The 16,853-nt window shown below is 44.4% G+C and overlaps 1 protein-coding gene across 1 annotated transcript in view; it reads left to right on the top strand.

Moving 5' to 3' along the window:
- Positions 1-9,509: 9,509 nt before the first annotated feature.
- Positions 9,510-16,853, top strand: part of HAS2 (hyaluronan synthase 2) — a 41,268-nt gene continuing 33,924 nt past the window's right edge. Inside the window, exon 1 of the mRNA XM_087931684.1 lies at positions 9,510-10,396. The gene's annotated coding sequence lies outside the window, so the exon portion shown is untranslated. The remainder of the gene's footprint in view (positions 10,397-16,853) is intronic.

Below are 16,853 nucleotides of genomic sequence, written 5' to 3'. Positions count from 1 at the left end.
AGCTTAAGATCTGGGCAGCTGAATGAAATCAAATGTTTGGCAAGTAATTTACTCAGAGCTCCCCGGATCAGCTTGACTTTATTCCCCCTCCTCTCCTTTCGCATATCTTCTTCCCATTTGGCACTTGGGGGACCCTTAAGTGGTTTAACAGCCTTTTAAATAGTTTGGTTTGTTACATCCTGACCAAATTAACTGGGCTGTTTCAGGAGGAGTCAGATAAGCTCCGGGCAGAGGAGAATTTCCCCCAAGTGCCAGTCCAGAGTATAGAATAGAATAACAGAGTAGGAAGGGACCTTGGAGGTCTTCTAGTCCAACCCCGTGCTTTAGCAGGAAACCCTACACCACTTCAGACAAATGGTTGTCCAGTCTGTTCTTAAAAACTTCCAGTGTTGGAGCATTCACAACTTCTGGAGGCAAGTTGCTCCACTGATTAACTGTCAGGAAATTTCTCCTTAATTCTAAGTTGCTTCTCTCCTTGATGAATGTCCACCCATTGCTTCTTGTCCTGCCCTCAGGTGCTTTGGAGAATAGATTGACTCCCTCTTCTTTGTGGCAGCCCCTGAGATATTGGAACCCTGCTGTCATGTCACTTCTAGTTCTTCTTTTCATCAAACTAGATGCAGAGTGGGGCACAGCCTTTCTCAGCTACTTCAACAAGCGAAGGGCAATACAGATAGTCTTCAACGTTTGACCACAACTGAGCCCCAAATTTATGTTGCTAAGCGAGACCGTTGTTAAGTGAATGTTGGCCCATTTTACGATCTTTCTTGCCACAGTGGTTAAGTGAATCTGGCTTCCCCATTGAGTTTGCTTGTCAGAAGGTCCCCAAAGGGGACCTGTCAAAGTATATTCATGAATTGGAATAGAGCACGGTAACAAGGTCAGCCAATGAATAGGCAAAGAAACTAAGTCAGCCAATGAGAACTGTTTGGAAACTGAAACTAGAAGTAGCCTAGGCTGGAAACTGAAACTAGAAGTAGCCTAGGCATGGGTCTATATTAAGCTATGCAGCTCTGAAGCTATGTTAAGCTCTCTCTATTGAAGAGGAAACTAACTTGCTTGCGTGCCTGCTGAACTAAAGTGAAACTGATGTCTGTTTCTGAGCTCCTGAGTTGCTACTGAAGTTCCTTGAAACATGTTTCTGTCTGAGTTTGCTCCATGCTGGAGAAATCTACAACTGGTTTGTAAAATCTACTTATTATGTTTATAAAGATGTTAAATGAAGCATCAGCCGTCTGTGTTTATTTTTCTGGTGCTGAATTAACGCTGCAAAACTCTGAATAGGATCACATGACCCTGGGACCCTGCAACCCTCGTAAATATGAACCAGTTGCCAAAGAACTGGATCTGGATCCGATGCAGTAATGATCACGGGGGGGAAAATGGTCATAAGTCACTTTTTCAGTACCACTGTAAACTTCAGACAATCACTAAAACAAATGGTTGTAAATCAAGGAGGTTTAGAGCAGGGGTCTCCAACCTTAGCAACTTTAAGACTTGTGGACTTCAACTCCCAAAGCTGGCTGAGAAATTCTCGGAGTTGAAGTCCACAAGTCTTAAAGTTGCTAAGGTTGGAGACCCCTGGTTTAGAGTGTCACAAAGCCAACCTGTCTCTCTGCAGACCATTGTAAAGTATGACATTAGGAAATGGAAACAAAGCGGAACACAACCTCCACCCCAAAGAGTCTAATTTTACTTCCCACTGATGTCAGAGGAAGAGATTTAAGCGTTACAAATGCTTTAAAGCTGGACTCATCCTTGTGCCACTTCTAGTTTATTTTATTTTTTATTTTATTTATTTATTTTTTGTCAATTGTTTACAAGATAATAGGTATAAGTAAAAACATAGTTATGAATACATGAATACATATAAGAAAAATAAAAAAGAAAAGAAAAGAAACAATAGGACAGAGATGGTAGGCACGTTGGTACGCTTATGCACACCCCCTACAGACCTCTTAGGAAAGGGGTGAGGTCAATAGTGCACAGTCCAAAGTTAAAGTTTTTGAGGTTTGGGGAAGAAACCACAGAGTCAGGTAGAGTATTCCAGACATTGACCACTCTGTTGCTGAAGTCGTATTTCCTGCAATCAAGTTTGGTGAGATTAACCTTGAGTTTGTATCTATTGTTTGCTCTTGTATTGTTATGGTTGAAGCTGAAGTATTCACTGACAGGTAGGACATTGCAATGTATGATTTTATATACTATATTTAGATCAGACTGAAGGCGGCATAGTTCTAGATTTTCTAGGTCTAGAATTTCGAATCTGGTGGCATAAGGTATTCTGCAACGAGTAGAGAAGCGGAGAACTCTTCTTGTGAAATATTTCTGGATTTTCTCAACTGTGTTAATATCAGATACGTAATGTGGGTTCCAGACTGATGAGCTGTATTCAAGTATTGGTCTAGCAAATGTTTTGTATGCTCTAGTTAGTAGTGTAATATTACCAGAGAAAAAGCTATGTAAGATTAGGTTAACAACTCTTAATGCCTTTTTGGCTATGTAGTTACAGTGGGCTCTAGCACTTAGATCATTAGAGATGAGTACTCCAAGATCCTTGACAGAGTTTGGATCATCAGCAAGGTCTTGACTATTCAGCCTGTATTTTATTTTCTGATTTTTTTCACCAATATGTAGGACAGAGCATTTATTTGTTGAGATTTGAAGTTGCCATTTGTTTGACCATTCTGATACATAGTCGAGGTCTTTTTGAAGGGTAGCAGTATTGTCTGTGGTGTTGAACAGCTTTACATCATCAGCAAAGAGAACGCAGTTGCTCTTAATATGATCACAGAGGTCATTTATGTAGAGCATGAAGAGAGTTGGTCCTAGAACATTGCCCTGGGGTACACCAGTGTTGACAGGTACAGAATTTGATAGGACGCTCCCAATTTTGACCATTTGTTGTCTGTTTGACAGGAGTGCTTCTATCCAGTTATGCAGGTGTCCAGAGATACAGTAAGATTTTAGTTTTAGGAGTAGTTTGTCATGTACCACTAAATCAAAGGCTTTCCTTTGTCCATGTAGATTGTGTCTATTGGTTTGCCCTGATCGAGTTGTGTAGTCCATATGTTTTTGCAGTGTAAGAGTTGCAGATTACATGATATTTTTTTCCTGAAACCAAATTGTTTATTAGAGAGCAGGTTGTTTATTAATCTCCTGGCTCAAATTTCAAGACTACATGCCCTATGGTGGAGGATCTGTGTTCCACCATTATATAAATATAGAATTATATTGCTGCATTCTGCTTTTTTTTGCCACCTTCAAATTCTCTGGCTTTAGTTCTGCTGCATTTGTTCTCCTCTAGTAACTGTCTACAGACCTTTCTCACGAATTTATCTCTGTAATCCAATCTAAATCATGTTTTTTTTTAAATAATTTTTTTTAATAACAAGCATAAGCATACATAACAAAATAAACATAAACATAACACAAAAAACATAAAAATATCCTTCTTCATAAATTTGCATACAGTGCATCGATTGGTTTACCACTTTTTTTTTGTGCATCCATTTCCTAGTCACTAGTATAATTATATTACATAATAGCTCATATTATCAATCAATAATTGTATAACCTAATATCATCACTAAAAAAAAACCATTTGTAATTTTGTTAATTCATATTTTAACGAGATAACTATAATTTGCTTTATTTATTTTGCAATGAATCATAAGATCATACCAAATCTACCTTGGTAATGGTTTATAAAGATAATATCAAGAAGAAAAAAAAAATTTTTTTTATGCTAAATCGAATATTCTATCATTATGTTTTATTATCTAACCATTGATAAAAAAGATCCCAAACTTCATAAAATTGTTTATCTTCTTGTTCTCTGATTTCAAATGTCAATTTACTCATTTCAGCACAATCCAATATTTTCTTAATAATTTCTTCTTCTGATGGAGTTTTCTCACTCTTCCAGTTCTTAGCAAATACAATCCTAGCCGCAATCTAAATCATGTTTAAGTAAGTAATTTGTGATGACTGATCTTTTTTTTTTAATCTAGTGCATCAACTCTCCCAGCTGAACTTTGTGATTATTCACTGAATGCCATCACTGGTCATTCAGACACCAATCTGGGAATTTAGGAAAGTATCTAGAGGACACCATGAAGCTTAAAGACTAATAAATTAGCTTGCACCTAAATAAATGTGGGACACTTTAAGGAAGAACAAAACACTTACAATGATGTTGCTATTGTTATAATTTGCTGTAAGAAATTAGTTAATGCTCTGAAATTATTCTATTTATCTATCCCTACTTATTATCAATATCTAACTGTCTATATCTTTCTGTCTCTCTCTCTCTCTCTCTCTCTCTCTCTCTCTCTCTGTGTGTGTGTGTGTGTGTGTGTATCTATCTATCTATCTATCTATCTATCTATCTATCTATCTATCTATCTATCTATCTCTGTCTATCTGTCTGTCCATCTATCCATCTATCTCTATCTAGGCTTGCCAATTCAGGGAAAGGCATAATTCATGCAAAAGACGAACTTGTGCCAATCCCTCCTAGCCACACCTCCCAACTGCTAATTAAGCATGGATTATGCATATAGGAGGACACCCAGATTATGCATTGGGTCTATCCAGGACAGTGCATATGCTACACATCTTCTTATATCTCTCTTATTTTGCCATTCTCTAGTTTTCACTGTTTGCAAGTTATTTACTGCACTTTCCTATCTTCTGAGTCAAGGTAAAATCACCACTCACAAATAGATTGCAGGCAGATTATAGAGAATGGCCACAAATATTCAACAGAGGCCTTCAAGGAAGGTGTTATCATCAGAAGCAGTTTCAGCAATTCATTTGTTTTGCATCATGTCCTTTAGCACATTATTATTAAATGTTGTACCTTATGATTCTTGACTCTTGACGAATGTGTATTTTCTTTTATGTACACTGAAAGCATTTGTACCGAGACAAATTCCTTGTGTGTCCAACCACAGTTGGCCAATAAAAAATTCTATAAAGAATTCTATGATTCCTGAAGATCTGGACAACCTGAACTAATCCAAGACAAACAGTTCATAGGTCCCATCCTTACTGGCATGAGAACAGCTGGCATCGCTGTATGCCCTCATGCTATAGAGCAGCGTTCTCAATGTGAGCAACTTTAACATGGGAGGACTTGTGGTGGGATTCAGTTCTTCCAGAGTCAGGTTGGCTGTCATAGGAGGTGTGGTCCATTCCTGTCCTCCAGCTCCGCCGCACATGCCGGATGAGCCTCCCACAATAACCAACCTGATCCTGGGAGAACCGGTTGTTAAATTACTCCCCCTGCTATCAAAGTGAATCCTGGGCACTGCGCTGCAATTGGAAAATGGGCAACGGAGTGGCTGGCATGAGAGAAGGAGGAGGAGCAGGGTGAATAAAGAGGGAAAGCGGCTTCCTCCTTCCCTCACACCGGCCATTTTGTTGCTCATTTCTCCATTGTAGTGCAGTGCTGTGCCACAGAGCTTGCCCCACCCACCAGCACTCAGTTGCTCTCGCTTCTCCCAAGCATTTCTCTGCCTATCTGATTTCCAGCTCTGTCACATTTCTCCATTGCGTTTCTTGCCGTCATGTGCAGAGAAACAAAAGTTTGTGGGACTAAACAAAAAAGTTCAATCAATCAATTCAAGCTTCTCATGAAAAAAATGGGCTTTTTTCTCCCTGCCTGGAAGGAAGATGAACGAAAAGCAGACGTGTTCCAGAAAACATAGTTTTTCCGGAACACATCTAACCAGTTCGTAGAACAAAAAAAATGAGGTACCAGTTCTACTGAACCAGTGCAAACCAGCTGAATCCCACCACTGGGTGAACTTCAAATCATTTTCCAAATAGTGAGAGACTGTGAGAATAGCTACCACTTCCAGAATGGCACAAGGCAGCTTCCGTAGGAAGGCCAGATGTTGCATTGCTCTTTCAGAAAAGTGATTTTGGAAAGAACTAGAACACAGTATGGTGGGTGGGGTAGGAAGCAGGTGCAAAGAATCTGGGATCCAGAAGTGTGGGATGAGGGGAAGATAGCTGAGTGGGGGCAGTTGGAAGACGGTCAAGCACACAAATTTTCATCACATGACTGAGGGAGTATTGCAATGAGGATGATGATGATGATGATGATGACATTGCAATACCCGGTGATGCACAAATTGAAGACACGCAGCAAGAAAAAAATCACAAAAGTATCGGGACTTACAAATTGAAGTTGAGCAACTTTAGAAAAATAAATCATGTGTTACCCAATTGTAATTGGAGCCCTTGGAGCAATACCTAAAGGGCTACCTCACTATCTGTAAATTCTGAATTTATCAGACTTGAATACTGTGATTCTACAAAAAACCACCCTACTTGGAACAGCTTATATCCTCCAACGCTACCTGAACAGTTCCCAGATCCTTGGTTAGGACTCAACCAGACCGTTGAGCTATCAACCAGCCCCAAAGGTTGTGAATCTCACTAAAAATTTAATAATAATAATAATAATAATAATAATAATAATAATAATAATAATAATAATAATAATAATAATAATAATAATTGTACATGTATGCATAGTATACATATACAACGAAATTCACATAATACCCAGAGACCAGACCCAACATGCACACACACATGACAATCCCCAAACATACCCCCACCCACCAAAGTTCCTTGCTCCCTAAAAACACACAAGCATCTACACAACAGACCAAGTAATACTGTCCAACAGCTCACTGATGGTGTTCCTTAAGTTCATTGTTAAGTGCAATTATAGCTCTGGGATAAAAACTGTTCAGAAAACTTGCGGTCCAAATGTTAATTGTCCTGTAACCTTCAAGTAACTTTGTTCATAACTTGATCATAATTTCAAATAGTCAGTGGAGGAATGGTCACAAGTCAAGGACTACTAAGCTTCTCTCCAATATTTGAAGTATGGAGCCCCTGAAGTCTAAACTCCACATCTATAGAGATCTTTTCATTCTCCTGCCATTATTTAACCGGCTGTCTTCCTCCTTCCTTTTTTTCTTCCTCCTTCTCATCTGTGTCATCTTCTCTTTACTGGGCTTCCATACACAATTCACAAAGATGGTCTCATGCAGTGGCATCCCTGAGATGAGATGAGAGTCAAAGCTGGCAAGAGGCACGAATGGCATTTCTGGTATAAGCATCACCATTTTAGTGCCCGTACCCCCAATGTGCACAAAAGGGGCAGAGCTTGGTCTGTGACACCACACCCACTATCTAAACAACTTTGCACAATCCCCCTGGGGGTGCCAAAAATCCTGGAAAAGCTCAGTTGCCAATTATATATGTATGATTGTGGTGTTATTAATTGTTGGCTGCCCATAGTTATGATTTTGAGATGGCAGCTATTTCTATTGAAATAAATAAACTCAAGTTTTGATTACTAGTTGCATCAGAGATATATCAGGGCTTTCAGATGTCATGTCAGGCATGGCAATAATCACCAATTCTCCAGATGCAAATGCTCACAGATGCAGTGTGAAGAAGTGTATTATTTTATGGCAGACAGAGTAGAACTTACACACCCACAGAAGCAGAGGTGGCATTCAGCAGGTTCTGACCAGTTCTGAAGAACCGGTAGCGGAAATTTTGAGTAGTTCGGAGAACCGGCAAATACCACCTCTGACTGGCCCTACCCCCATCTATTCTCCACCTCCCAAGTCCCAGCTGATCACCTGGGTCTTCTTTTGTTGCCCTGCACAGGAGAACGGAGCTGGAAAGCAGGTTAGTGGGGTGGGGAGGGAATGGGGATTTTACAGTATCCTTCCCCTGCCACGCCCACCAAGCCACACCCACAGAACCTGTAGTAAAAAAATTTGAATCCCACCACTGAACAGAAGATCTGTCTACAAGCCTACTATGGCAGAGTTGAAGCTATCGCTATTTTTCTTTTGTCACTAAAACTCCAAATCACAACTTTGATTTTTTTTTTTCTACCTAACTTTTGAGTCTGGGGAAATACCTGCTCAGGGTTTAAATAACAGTTCCGTTTGCCCTGAGAACACCTCACCACCTTCAGTCCTTCCACATTTCTTCAGGTGCTTTAGGACTACGACTCCCAGCTTTCTTGGAACAACCCTGCACCCTGAGAATTCTGGGAAGTGAAGTTTCAATGCAGATAAGAGTTTTGGGCTAGGGAAATCTGGGTTGTGTCAGATCTAAGTTCCAGCATGCTTGCATAATTTTGACCTTGCAGATTTTTTTTTTAAGAGGGAAGGAATAAAATGTCACACACTGATTCAATTCTCTCTCTGTAAAACCTCATTTGGAGTAACTGCTTGAAGTACCAGCAGATGTCTAAGAAAGTAATAATTTATTCTGAATCCCTCCTGGAGAATCGTACAAGGGGTCTGTCCTTATGCTAATAAAGGGAATGTCAGAGAAAAGATTCATGTACATTTAAGAGTGAACCACATGCTCAGGAGCCTTGGCCACTGACTTGAGTTGGCTCAGCCTCAAGGGACACAAATTGATACATGTTTTTCAGTTGGACTCACCATCTACATATATTAACAAAAATAAGCCGTGCCAGTGACAAAATATGGACTTATTGCTAGATTATTGTGTTTTTCAACAGTGCCACCTGGTGGCGATTCATCTTCAAATTTGGCTATCCAGAGAAAAACTCCCCAAATAAATCTCCACAAATTGGGCCAAAAGTCAATCAATGAGACGGAATCCAATTTTGTTACCTGGCTGTAACTGAGGATGATAATACAACTTCTCTTAACTAAATCAACGCCAACCAAAAAAAAAAAAATCCGAAATGGTGATAGAATTGCACAGGAGGTGTCTGTTCTAGTTCAAACTCAGCTCTAGAGTTCGCTGATGAGCAGCTCAGCCCAACCTTCTTCCCAAAGTGGCTGTGAAAAAGGCAACAAGGTAATAATAAACCTTTTCCATCAGCTTGAATTGAAGTGGAGTCTCAAAGTAATGAACGCACATTTATATTACTCGGTAAATCCGATATTGTTGGTTAGAAATATAGGATAGGGCACTGAAGTAAGCTTTGTGGAATACGATTTATTCTATGAACGGAGGCTGCCCGGTGTTGGAGAACAAAAAAAAACCCAGCAACATCCTCTGAGGAAAAGCCACCATTCAGGATCAGAAGTCATAGGAGAGATGCGCTCCCCGTCTCCCTATCTTAAAAATCAAGACAAAGTGAAAGTTGAAAAGGGGCCTTCGAGATCATCTAGTCCAACCCTAGGGCAGAATCCACTAGAGCAGGGGGTCTCCAACCTTGGCAACTTTAAGCCTGGAGGACTTCAACGCCCAGAATTCCCTAACCCCCAGGGGAATTCTGGGAGTTGAAGTCCTCCAGGCTTAAAGTTGCCAAGGTTGGAGACCCCCTGCACTAGAGCAGGGCTGTCAAACTTATGGCCCGTGGGCCGGATGCGTCGCGCACTGGCCACGCCCACACCCTGATTAGCAAAGGGGAGGGGGTTGCAATCCCGGGTACATCGTGTGATGTCACCCTGTGGAGGTGACTTTGACACCCCTGCGCTAGAGCATCTCTGACAAGCTTCGGACCTCCAGGAATGATTTGAAGACCTCCTACTGAAGGAGAACTTCTTCCTTCCTGCGGTAGCCTGTTTTCTGTGGCTAGGGCAGGGGAGGAGGGCTTTGAAAGGACGCTGCTGCTGCTGAGCAGTCCGTCCCGTCCCCCCCAAACCTCCCTCTTTCCCCCCTCCTCCTTCCTCTCTTCCCCTTCTTCTTTCTCTTTCCCACCCCCCCCCCTCCACCCCTTTGCAGGACTTCCCTCCTCCCTCCCCTCCTTCCCTCCCTCTCTCCACCCTATTAAAACAGCCTCCTTGTTTTAAAAAGAGACCCCCTTAAGTTGGAGGAGGCACAGAATCGGCCGTCTTGGCAAGAGGGAGGCAGCGAGGGGCAAAGGGGAGAGAAAGCAGCAGCAGCAGGAGGAAGAAGAAGAAGAAGAAGACCAGAAGGGCAAAGAAGCTAAAAAGAAGAAAAGGAAAAAAAAAAAACGAAAAAAAGACGCCTGGAAAATATTCGTCGCCGTCGTCGCCGCGGCTGGTGGAACCTCGAAATAGACGCTCCATTCAGAGTCCGTTGGCCGCAGGAAGAGCCGCGAAGTTCTCCAGATGCTACGCCGGTCTCAACTTTTCGCCAACTTTTGCTCCGGGCGCCTGGAGGACTTGGGCGCCGCGAGGAATCGGTCCGCCGCTTAACCTCGGGTTGCAAACCACCCCTTTGGGCGAGGAGGAGCAAGGGGAAGAAGGAGAGCTCCCGAGGTTGTGGGGAAGTGGGGTCCTCGAGCCGGCAGAGAAGGCAACCGCCCCGGCCCCCCCCCCCACCCCTCTCCTCCCGCTGGCCCCTTTTCCATGGTGGGGAGGCGAGCTGCGGCCAGCCTCGCCAGAACTGTCCCGGGAGAGTAAGTAGATTTGGGGTTCTCTTACTTCCATCGGGGAGGTTGGGACGAGACGGGGGTGGGTAGAGAGGAAAAAGCACCTCAGTAGCAAAAAGCCCCCGCCCCCACCCCCACCCCACCCGAGGAGATCTTGGATCCCGGGAGATCTCCCCCCGGTGTAAGATCCAGAAAGGCGGCCAGGTGTGAGTGGATCCCCGGACCATCCTTTGAGTTCTGCCAAGTTCTGAGTTCTCCCGCCGGGGAGGGAAAAGTTAAGAGATCTGGGAACAGGGGAGCCAAGGAAAGTCTCTCTCTCCCCCCCACCCCGATCCACTACAAGCGAGATCTTCCCGGTGGGGGGCGGGAATATGAGCGCCGTGGAAACAAGGGACCATTTGTTAGGACCAGCAGATCCCCTGGCCCCGAGGAGAGAGGCGCGGCGTCCGTTTTGACGACCTGAGCGCGGCGGCGGCTGCTGCTTAGTTATAGACCGCGGTGGCTTCCCCCCGGTAGGAGACGGAGCTCTCTGGAAAGCTAAAGCGGCTTGGAAGCGTTGGTTTTGTTTTGGGTTTCTCCTGGCTTTTCTTCGGGGGTAGCTTGCAAGCTCCCCGTTTAAATGGGGAAATACCTGCGCCGACTCCTTTCGTTTGCACGGAGGCGAGACTTAACCGGTGCACCGATAGGTGGGGGAAGGATCAAATCCGGCGTTGGGAAAAAAAAAAAAAGCTCAGAAAAGCTCCCAGGATCGCGCCTCGCTGCCTTGCTTCTTAACAGCACCTGACCGTGAAAATGCTCAGCGCTTCTCTATCCTGCCTTCTCCTAATATACTCCTATGCACACACACACACACGTGCATAGGAGTGTGTGTGTGTGTGTGATACACACACATACACCTCTCTCTCTATATATACACGTGCATATATAGGAGCATACACACACACACATATATATGGTATTCACTTTGTTCGGGTATTTTCCCACGTCATTATAGTTGTGCTTTTAAAGTTGATGATGATGGCAGATGAGACTCTGCTGAAACGTTGCTACAACTTTAAAAGCACAACTATAATGACGTGGGAAAATACCCGAACAAAGCTGAATACCATATATATAGATACCATATATATATATACACACATATGCATAGGCGGTATACACACACACACACACACACACACACACACACCTGGAACCTCTTCCCATTTCTCCACCCCAGTTTTGGCTTAACGCCGCCACCGCGATCTTAAGGGTGGGGGTGTCCCGAGACTGTGCAAGGCAGACGCGCAACCGGTTAGTGGAGCAAGCTTGCGTTTCTTCCCGCGTTACGTATAGATTCACTTTCGGAGGCTTGGCGGGAGAGGGAAGAGACCCTTGATCTGTTTCCAAGGAGGAGGCAATATCCCGGAAGGCGGTTCATTTCTGCTTCTCCTCCCTCTCCCTCGCGAGCGCAAAGACACACACACTGTCGCTATTTAGTCGCTTGTAAAAACATGGAGCGTGATTTCTTCCCCGCCCACCCCATTTTCTCCCCCCCTCCTCCTTCCAATGGGTGGGTTAGGGGGAATGGGCGGGGTTGGGGCGCCCGAATCCCAGATGCTCAGAAAGGAACTCTCTTTAATGCACGATCTGGAGGCGGTTAGAAACGGGCATCCCGAAGGTGCTGGGTTTTTTTTTTTTTTTTTCAGGAGGCAACTGGACTTACTTGGGTTTTTTTTCCCCTCTTTTTAGTCAAGTTTTTATTTTCTTTTATATTGCTTATACATATCAATGTATGAACAATGTGACACCTACATTTTAGTTCCAATAAATATATTATTATTGGGTTTTTTTTTCTTTTGAAGACGTTTCGCTTCTCCTCCAAGAAGCTTCCTCAGCTCTGACGGGGTGGTGGAGAATAGATGGATGGATGGATGGATGGGAGGGAGAGTGGGTGGGTGGATGGATGGATGGATGGATGGATAGATAGATAGATAGATAGATAGATAGATAGATAGATAGATAGATAGATAGATAGATAGATGATAGAATTCTTTATTGGCCAAGTATGATTAGACACACAAGGAATTTATCTTGGTGCAAATGCTCTCAGTGTACATAAAAGAAAAGATACATGAAAGGATTTATATTCCTATATTCCTATCCTTCCATTCCCCACTATCCTGTGTCAGAGTTGAAGAAGCTTCTTGGAGGAGAAGCGAAATGTCTTCAAAAGAAAAAAAGAAAAAACCCAATAATAGTATTATGTTTATTTGTACTAAAATGTAGGATACACAGGTATCTCATTGCTCCCGCATTGATATGCATAAGCAATATATTTTTTTTAAAAAAAACTTGATTAAAGAAAAAAGAAAAAATCCCCCAAAAGTCCTGTTGTTTCCTGGGGTGGGTGGGTGGGGGGGAGGAAAGCACCTTTGGGACAGCCAGGAACCTGGAAGACTGAGAATCTCGACAGATTCGTAGAAAGGTAGACTGTGCTGGGGAAGTTTGCTCTCGCCTTTCGGTCGAGCTAAGGCGGTTAGGCGGCCGTGCAATAGACTTGGCGTGGTTCTTGCTCTCGAGTGTAGTAGGAAGGATCGGATGCCTGGATCTCCCATCAGCCTGGACTTTCCGGCTTCCTTTCAAACTCGGGCAACGGGGCCTTTCTCTGAAGATGCCTCCGAGCCGGGAGCGCGCAGTACGGCGGTTAGTTAACGGCGCTGCTGCCGAGGCTGCCTTGCCAAAAGAGGCGGCGTGCAACCCCGGCGCGGGGCAGTAGAGGCGGTGGTCCTCGAATTCGCGACCACAGTCGAGCCACACATTTCCGCGGCCGGGTGAGACAATCGGGGAAGGGAGTTTTGCCCCGTTTTACGACCTTTCCTGCCCCCGTTGTGAAGCGGAGCGCTGCGGAGCTGTTCAAAAGCGAGGAACACCGTTCTTCAAAGCGAATCCGGCTTTCCCATTGACCTTGCTTAACAAATATTTTTTATTTATTTATTGATGTATGTATGTGTATATGTATATGTATGTATGCATGTGTATATGTACATGTATGTATGCATGTGTATATGTACATGTATGTATGCATGTGTATATGTACATGTATGTATGCATGTGTATATGTACATGTACATGTATATATTTATGTATGTGTATATGTACATATGTATATTTGTCAATCGCTTACACGGTAATAGGTATAAGTATAAAACCTGAGTAAGAACGCAGGAAATGGGTCCGATTAAAAGGGGGACAATAATAGGACAGGGACGGGAGGCACGAGGGGGCACTTAGGCACGCCCCTGAAATCCCACGGTCCCAAGGACACCGCAACCGCCATAAGCAGGAGTCAGTCGCTAAGCATCCGAATGGGGATCCCGTGACCCGTGGGGGTGGGGGGGGACGCTGCAATGGTGGTGAAAGGTCAGCCGTCCCCCCGCTTTTTTTCCCCCAGTGCCACGGTTAACTTTGAGCGGTCGTAAGTCGAGGACGACCTGTATTGCATGCCCCCCCGCGGTCCGGGATTGGAAGAGGGGCGTTTGCGGCTGGTTGGGAATTTGTGGAAGGAGTTGGATTGACCAACTTGGCATCCGGTGAAAGGCTGCAAGAGAAGTGGAGACAGGCGGGGCCCGTTTGCTCGGGAGGTGGGGGGGGATTCATAGGGAAGTGTAGGTAGCCGGCTATCCCCTTTAGAGCAGGGGGTCCCCAAACTATGCCCCAAAGCTATGCTGGCTGGAGAATTCTGGGAATTGAAGTCTACAAACCTTAAAGTTGCGAAAGTTTGGGGACCTCTGCCTTAAGAGTAAAAGTTGAGGAAGTTTTGAGTCAGTTGGGAGACAGACAGGCCCGTTTATTGTGCCGTACTGGATCGCAACCCTCCAACCAAGCGCAGCCCAGAAAGCACCGGACTCGTGTTGTGGGGGACTGGAGAATCCCGATCCTTCGAGTGCCGCGCGCGCATTCGCCGTAGGATTTGGGGCTGAGCCGGCCGCGTTGCAGAATCGCTAGGGCTTCAGCAGGAGAGATGGAGGGGATGGGGAAGGGGAGTGGGGGGGAGTTAGAAGTGTCACTGGAGGGAAGGGGGAGAAGCGATGCAAGGCCGGGGAAGGGCGAAGACCGACGTGGCAGCCGCTCAGAAGCTCCGCTCGCCCGGGTAGCCGCGCTCTCCTCCCCCTCTCCAGGGAGGGAGGGAGGGAGGAGAAGGGAGCCAGGCCAGAGCTCAGCCTGAGAGAGGCGAGCTGGCCCCGCTGGGGCGATGCGATGCCTATCTGCATCGTCTGGATGGGAGCCACTGCATTGTTCCAGCCCCACCCACCGTTCCGGTAAAAGCTGGGCCGGGGCGCCCTTCCTTCTTGATGAAAGCTCGGGTGGGTGGATGGGGGGAGGGTGCGTGAGAGCGCACGTGGGAGCTGGCCAAGGGCGCTGGGTTTCCGCTTTCCACGAGTTCCGTTCTGCCGTTGGTTCTGTGAGCGGCCGGCAGCCCACGGAGGAAAAACAGCCTCTCCCAAAGGTGCTTTTTAAAAAAAAAAAAAAAAAAAAAAGCAAAACTGGACTTTCTGGTTTGTTTGTTTTTTTTTTTTTTTGAAGACGTTTCTCTTCTCATCCAAGAAGCTTCTTCAGAGCTTAAGAAACTTCTAGGACGAGAAGCGAAACGTCTTCAAAGAAAAACAGAAAGTCCAGTTGCCTCTTCAAAAAAAGCACCTTTGGGACAACCATGGTTGACTGAGAGTCAGCCTTGAAAAGTCCTGAAAAGTTGAAGAAAGGAAGGAAGGAAGGAAAGAGAGAGAGGAAAGAAAGGAAAGGAAGGAAGGACGGAAGGAAGGAAGGGAGGAAGAAAGAAAAAGAAAGAAAGAAAGAAAGAAAGAAAGAAAGAAAGAAAGAAAGAAAGAAAGAAAGAAGACAAAAAAGAGGAAGGAAGGAAGAAGAGAAAGAAAAAGGGAGGGAGAGAAAAAGAAAGAAAGAAAGAAAGAAAGAAAGAAAGAAAGAAAGAAAGAAAGAAAGAGGAAGGAAGGAAGGAAAGAGAAAGAGGAAAGAAAGGAAGGAAGGAAGAAAAGACAAAAAAGGAAGGAAGGAAGGAAAGAGAAAGAGGAAGGAAGGAAAGGAAGGAAGGAAGGAAGGAAGAAAGAAAGAGAAAGAAGACAAAAAAAGAGGAAGGAAGGAAGGAAGGAGAGAAAGAAAAAGGGAGGGAGAGAGAGAGAGAAAGAAAGAAAGAGAAAGAAAAGATGGAAGGAAGGAAGGAAAGAGAAAGAAAGAAAGAAATCTTCTTTGACCCCACGTGGCTGGAGAGCGAGGGACCAAATAAATAAATATTAAGCCTGGGAATGCCGAAGATGAGCTCATTGAATGGAACTTCCCGCCTCCCTTTATGACCTAACGCCGCACCCTCTCCTGATTGGCTCCGGTCATGTGGAAGGGGTTCCCCCGCAGAAGGAGAAGGCTTGAAGTTTGAAAAGAGCTTTCAGAAGGGAGAACTGAAACCCTTTCTTTCAGCCGCTGAGTAGAAGGTTGCTGGGAAATAATAGGAACTTTTGTAGCCAGAGCGGTTTTCATACAGAGAGAGAGAGAGAGAGAGAGAGAAAGAGGGAGAAAGACTTTCCCGTTGAAGTAATGGTTATAAGGAAGGATGTATGTATGCCAAGGAGATTTTTTTTAAAAAGAGATTTATCAGGGCTGCTTTATTAGGGGAAAAAAAGGAATTCTTTGGAGCTTAATGAGCCTTACTCTTGATGTGGCTGGCCGGTGTCTACAATGCCCTGAAATGCTTCAGATTCTGAAATTAAATGATGGGTTCTTTGGAATTTCAAGTATTCAGGAAGAAGAGTGCAGAAAATTAAAGTAGGAGACTTGGACTGATTGTTCAGAATCTCAACAGAAAGAATGGATTTTTCTAGTGGTTTAGAAAACAACAGATCAGTATGTTGATTGATGGACTTGATCTAAGAATATTTTAGTGGGGGGGGGGAGGCAGAATTGATGGTTCCCTTTAGTTGTGTTTTGGTGGGAAAATAGTCATTTTTTTTCAGTGAAGAACAGGCAATCCTCAATTTAGTGATCATTCAAAATACAACAGCGCTGAAATAAAATTTCCAGTGTTGGGGCATCCACAACTTCTGAAGCTGTTCCATTGGTTAATTGTTCTAACTGTCAGGAAATTCCCCCTTAGTTGTAAGTTGCTTCTCTTCTTGATTGGTTTCCATCCATTGCTTCTTGTCCTGCCCTCAGGTGCTTCAGAGAATAGCTTGACACACACACACCCCTCATCTTTGTGGCAGCCCCTGAAATAGCGGAACACTGCTAGAAACAGTGGATGGAAACTAATCCAGGGGAGAAGCAACCGGGAATTAAGGAGAAACTTCCTAATAGTGAGAACAGTTGTAGGTGCTTCAGGGATGCTTCAGTTGTGCCACCTGGACAGCTGAAAAGCGCTGCACGCAGGTGAACAGCATTTGAAAAGCCACTTTTTAAACTGCTTTTCCAACCTCAGCTGTGTCAGTGCAAAGCAGCT

Source organism: Pseudonaja textilis, chromosome 3 (genome assembly GCF_049901715.1).
Source record: "Pseudonaja textilis isolate UNSWEBS1 chromosome 3, rPseTex1.2, whole genome shotgun sequence".
Taxonomy (NCBI): Eukaryota; Metazoa; Chordata; class Lepidosauria; order Squamata; family Elapidae; genus Pseudonaja; species Pseudonaja textilis.
Note: the sequence above shows the minus strand (reverse complement) of the source record. Positions and strands in the feature narration are given on the sequence as shown.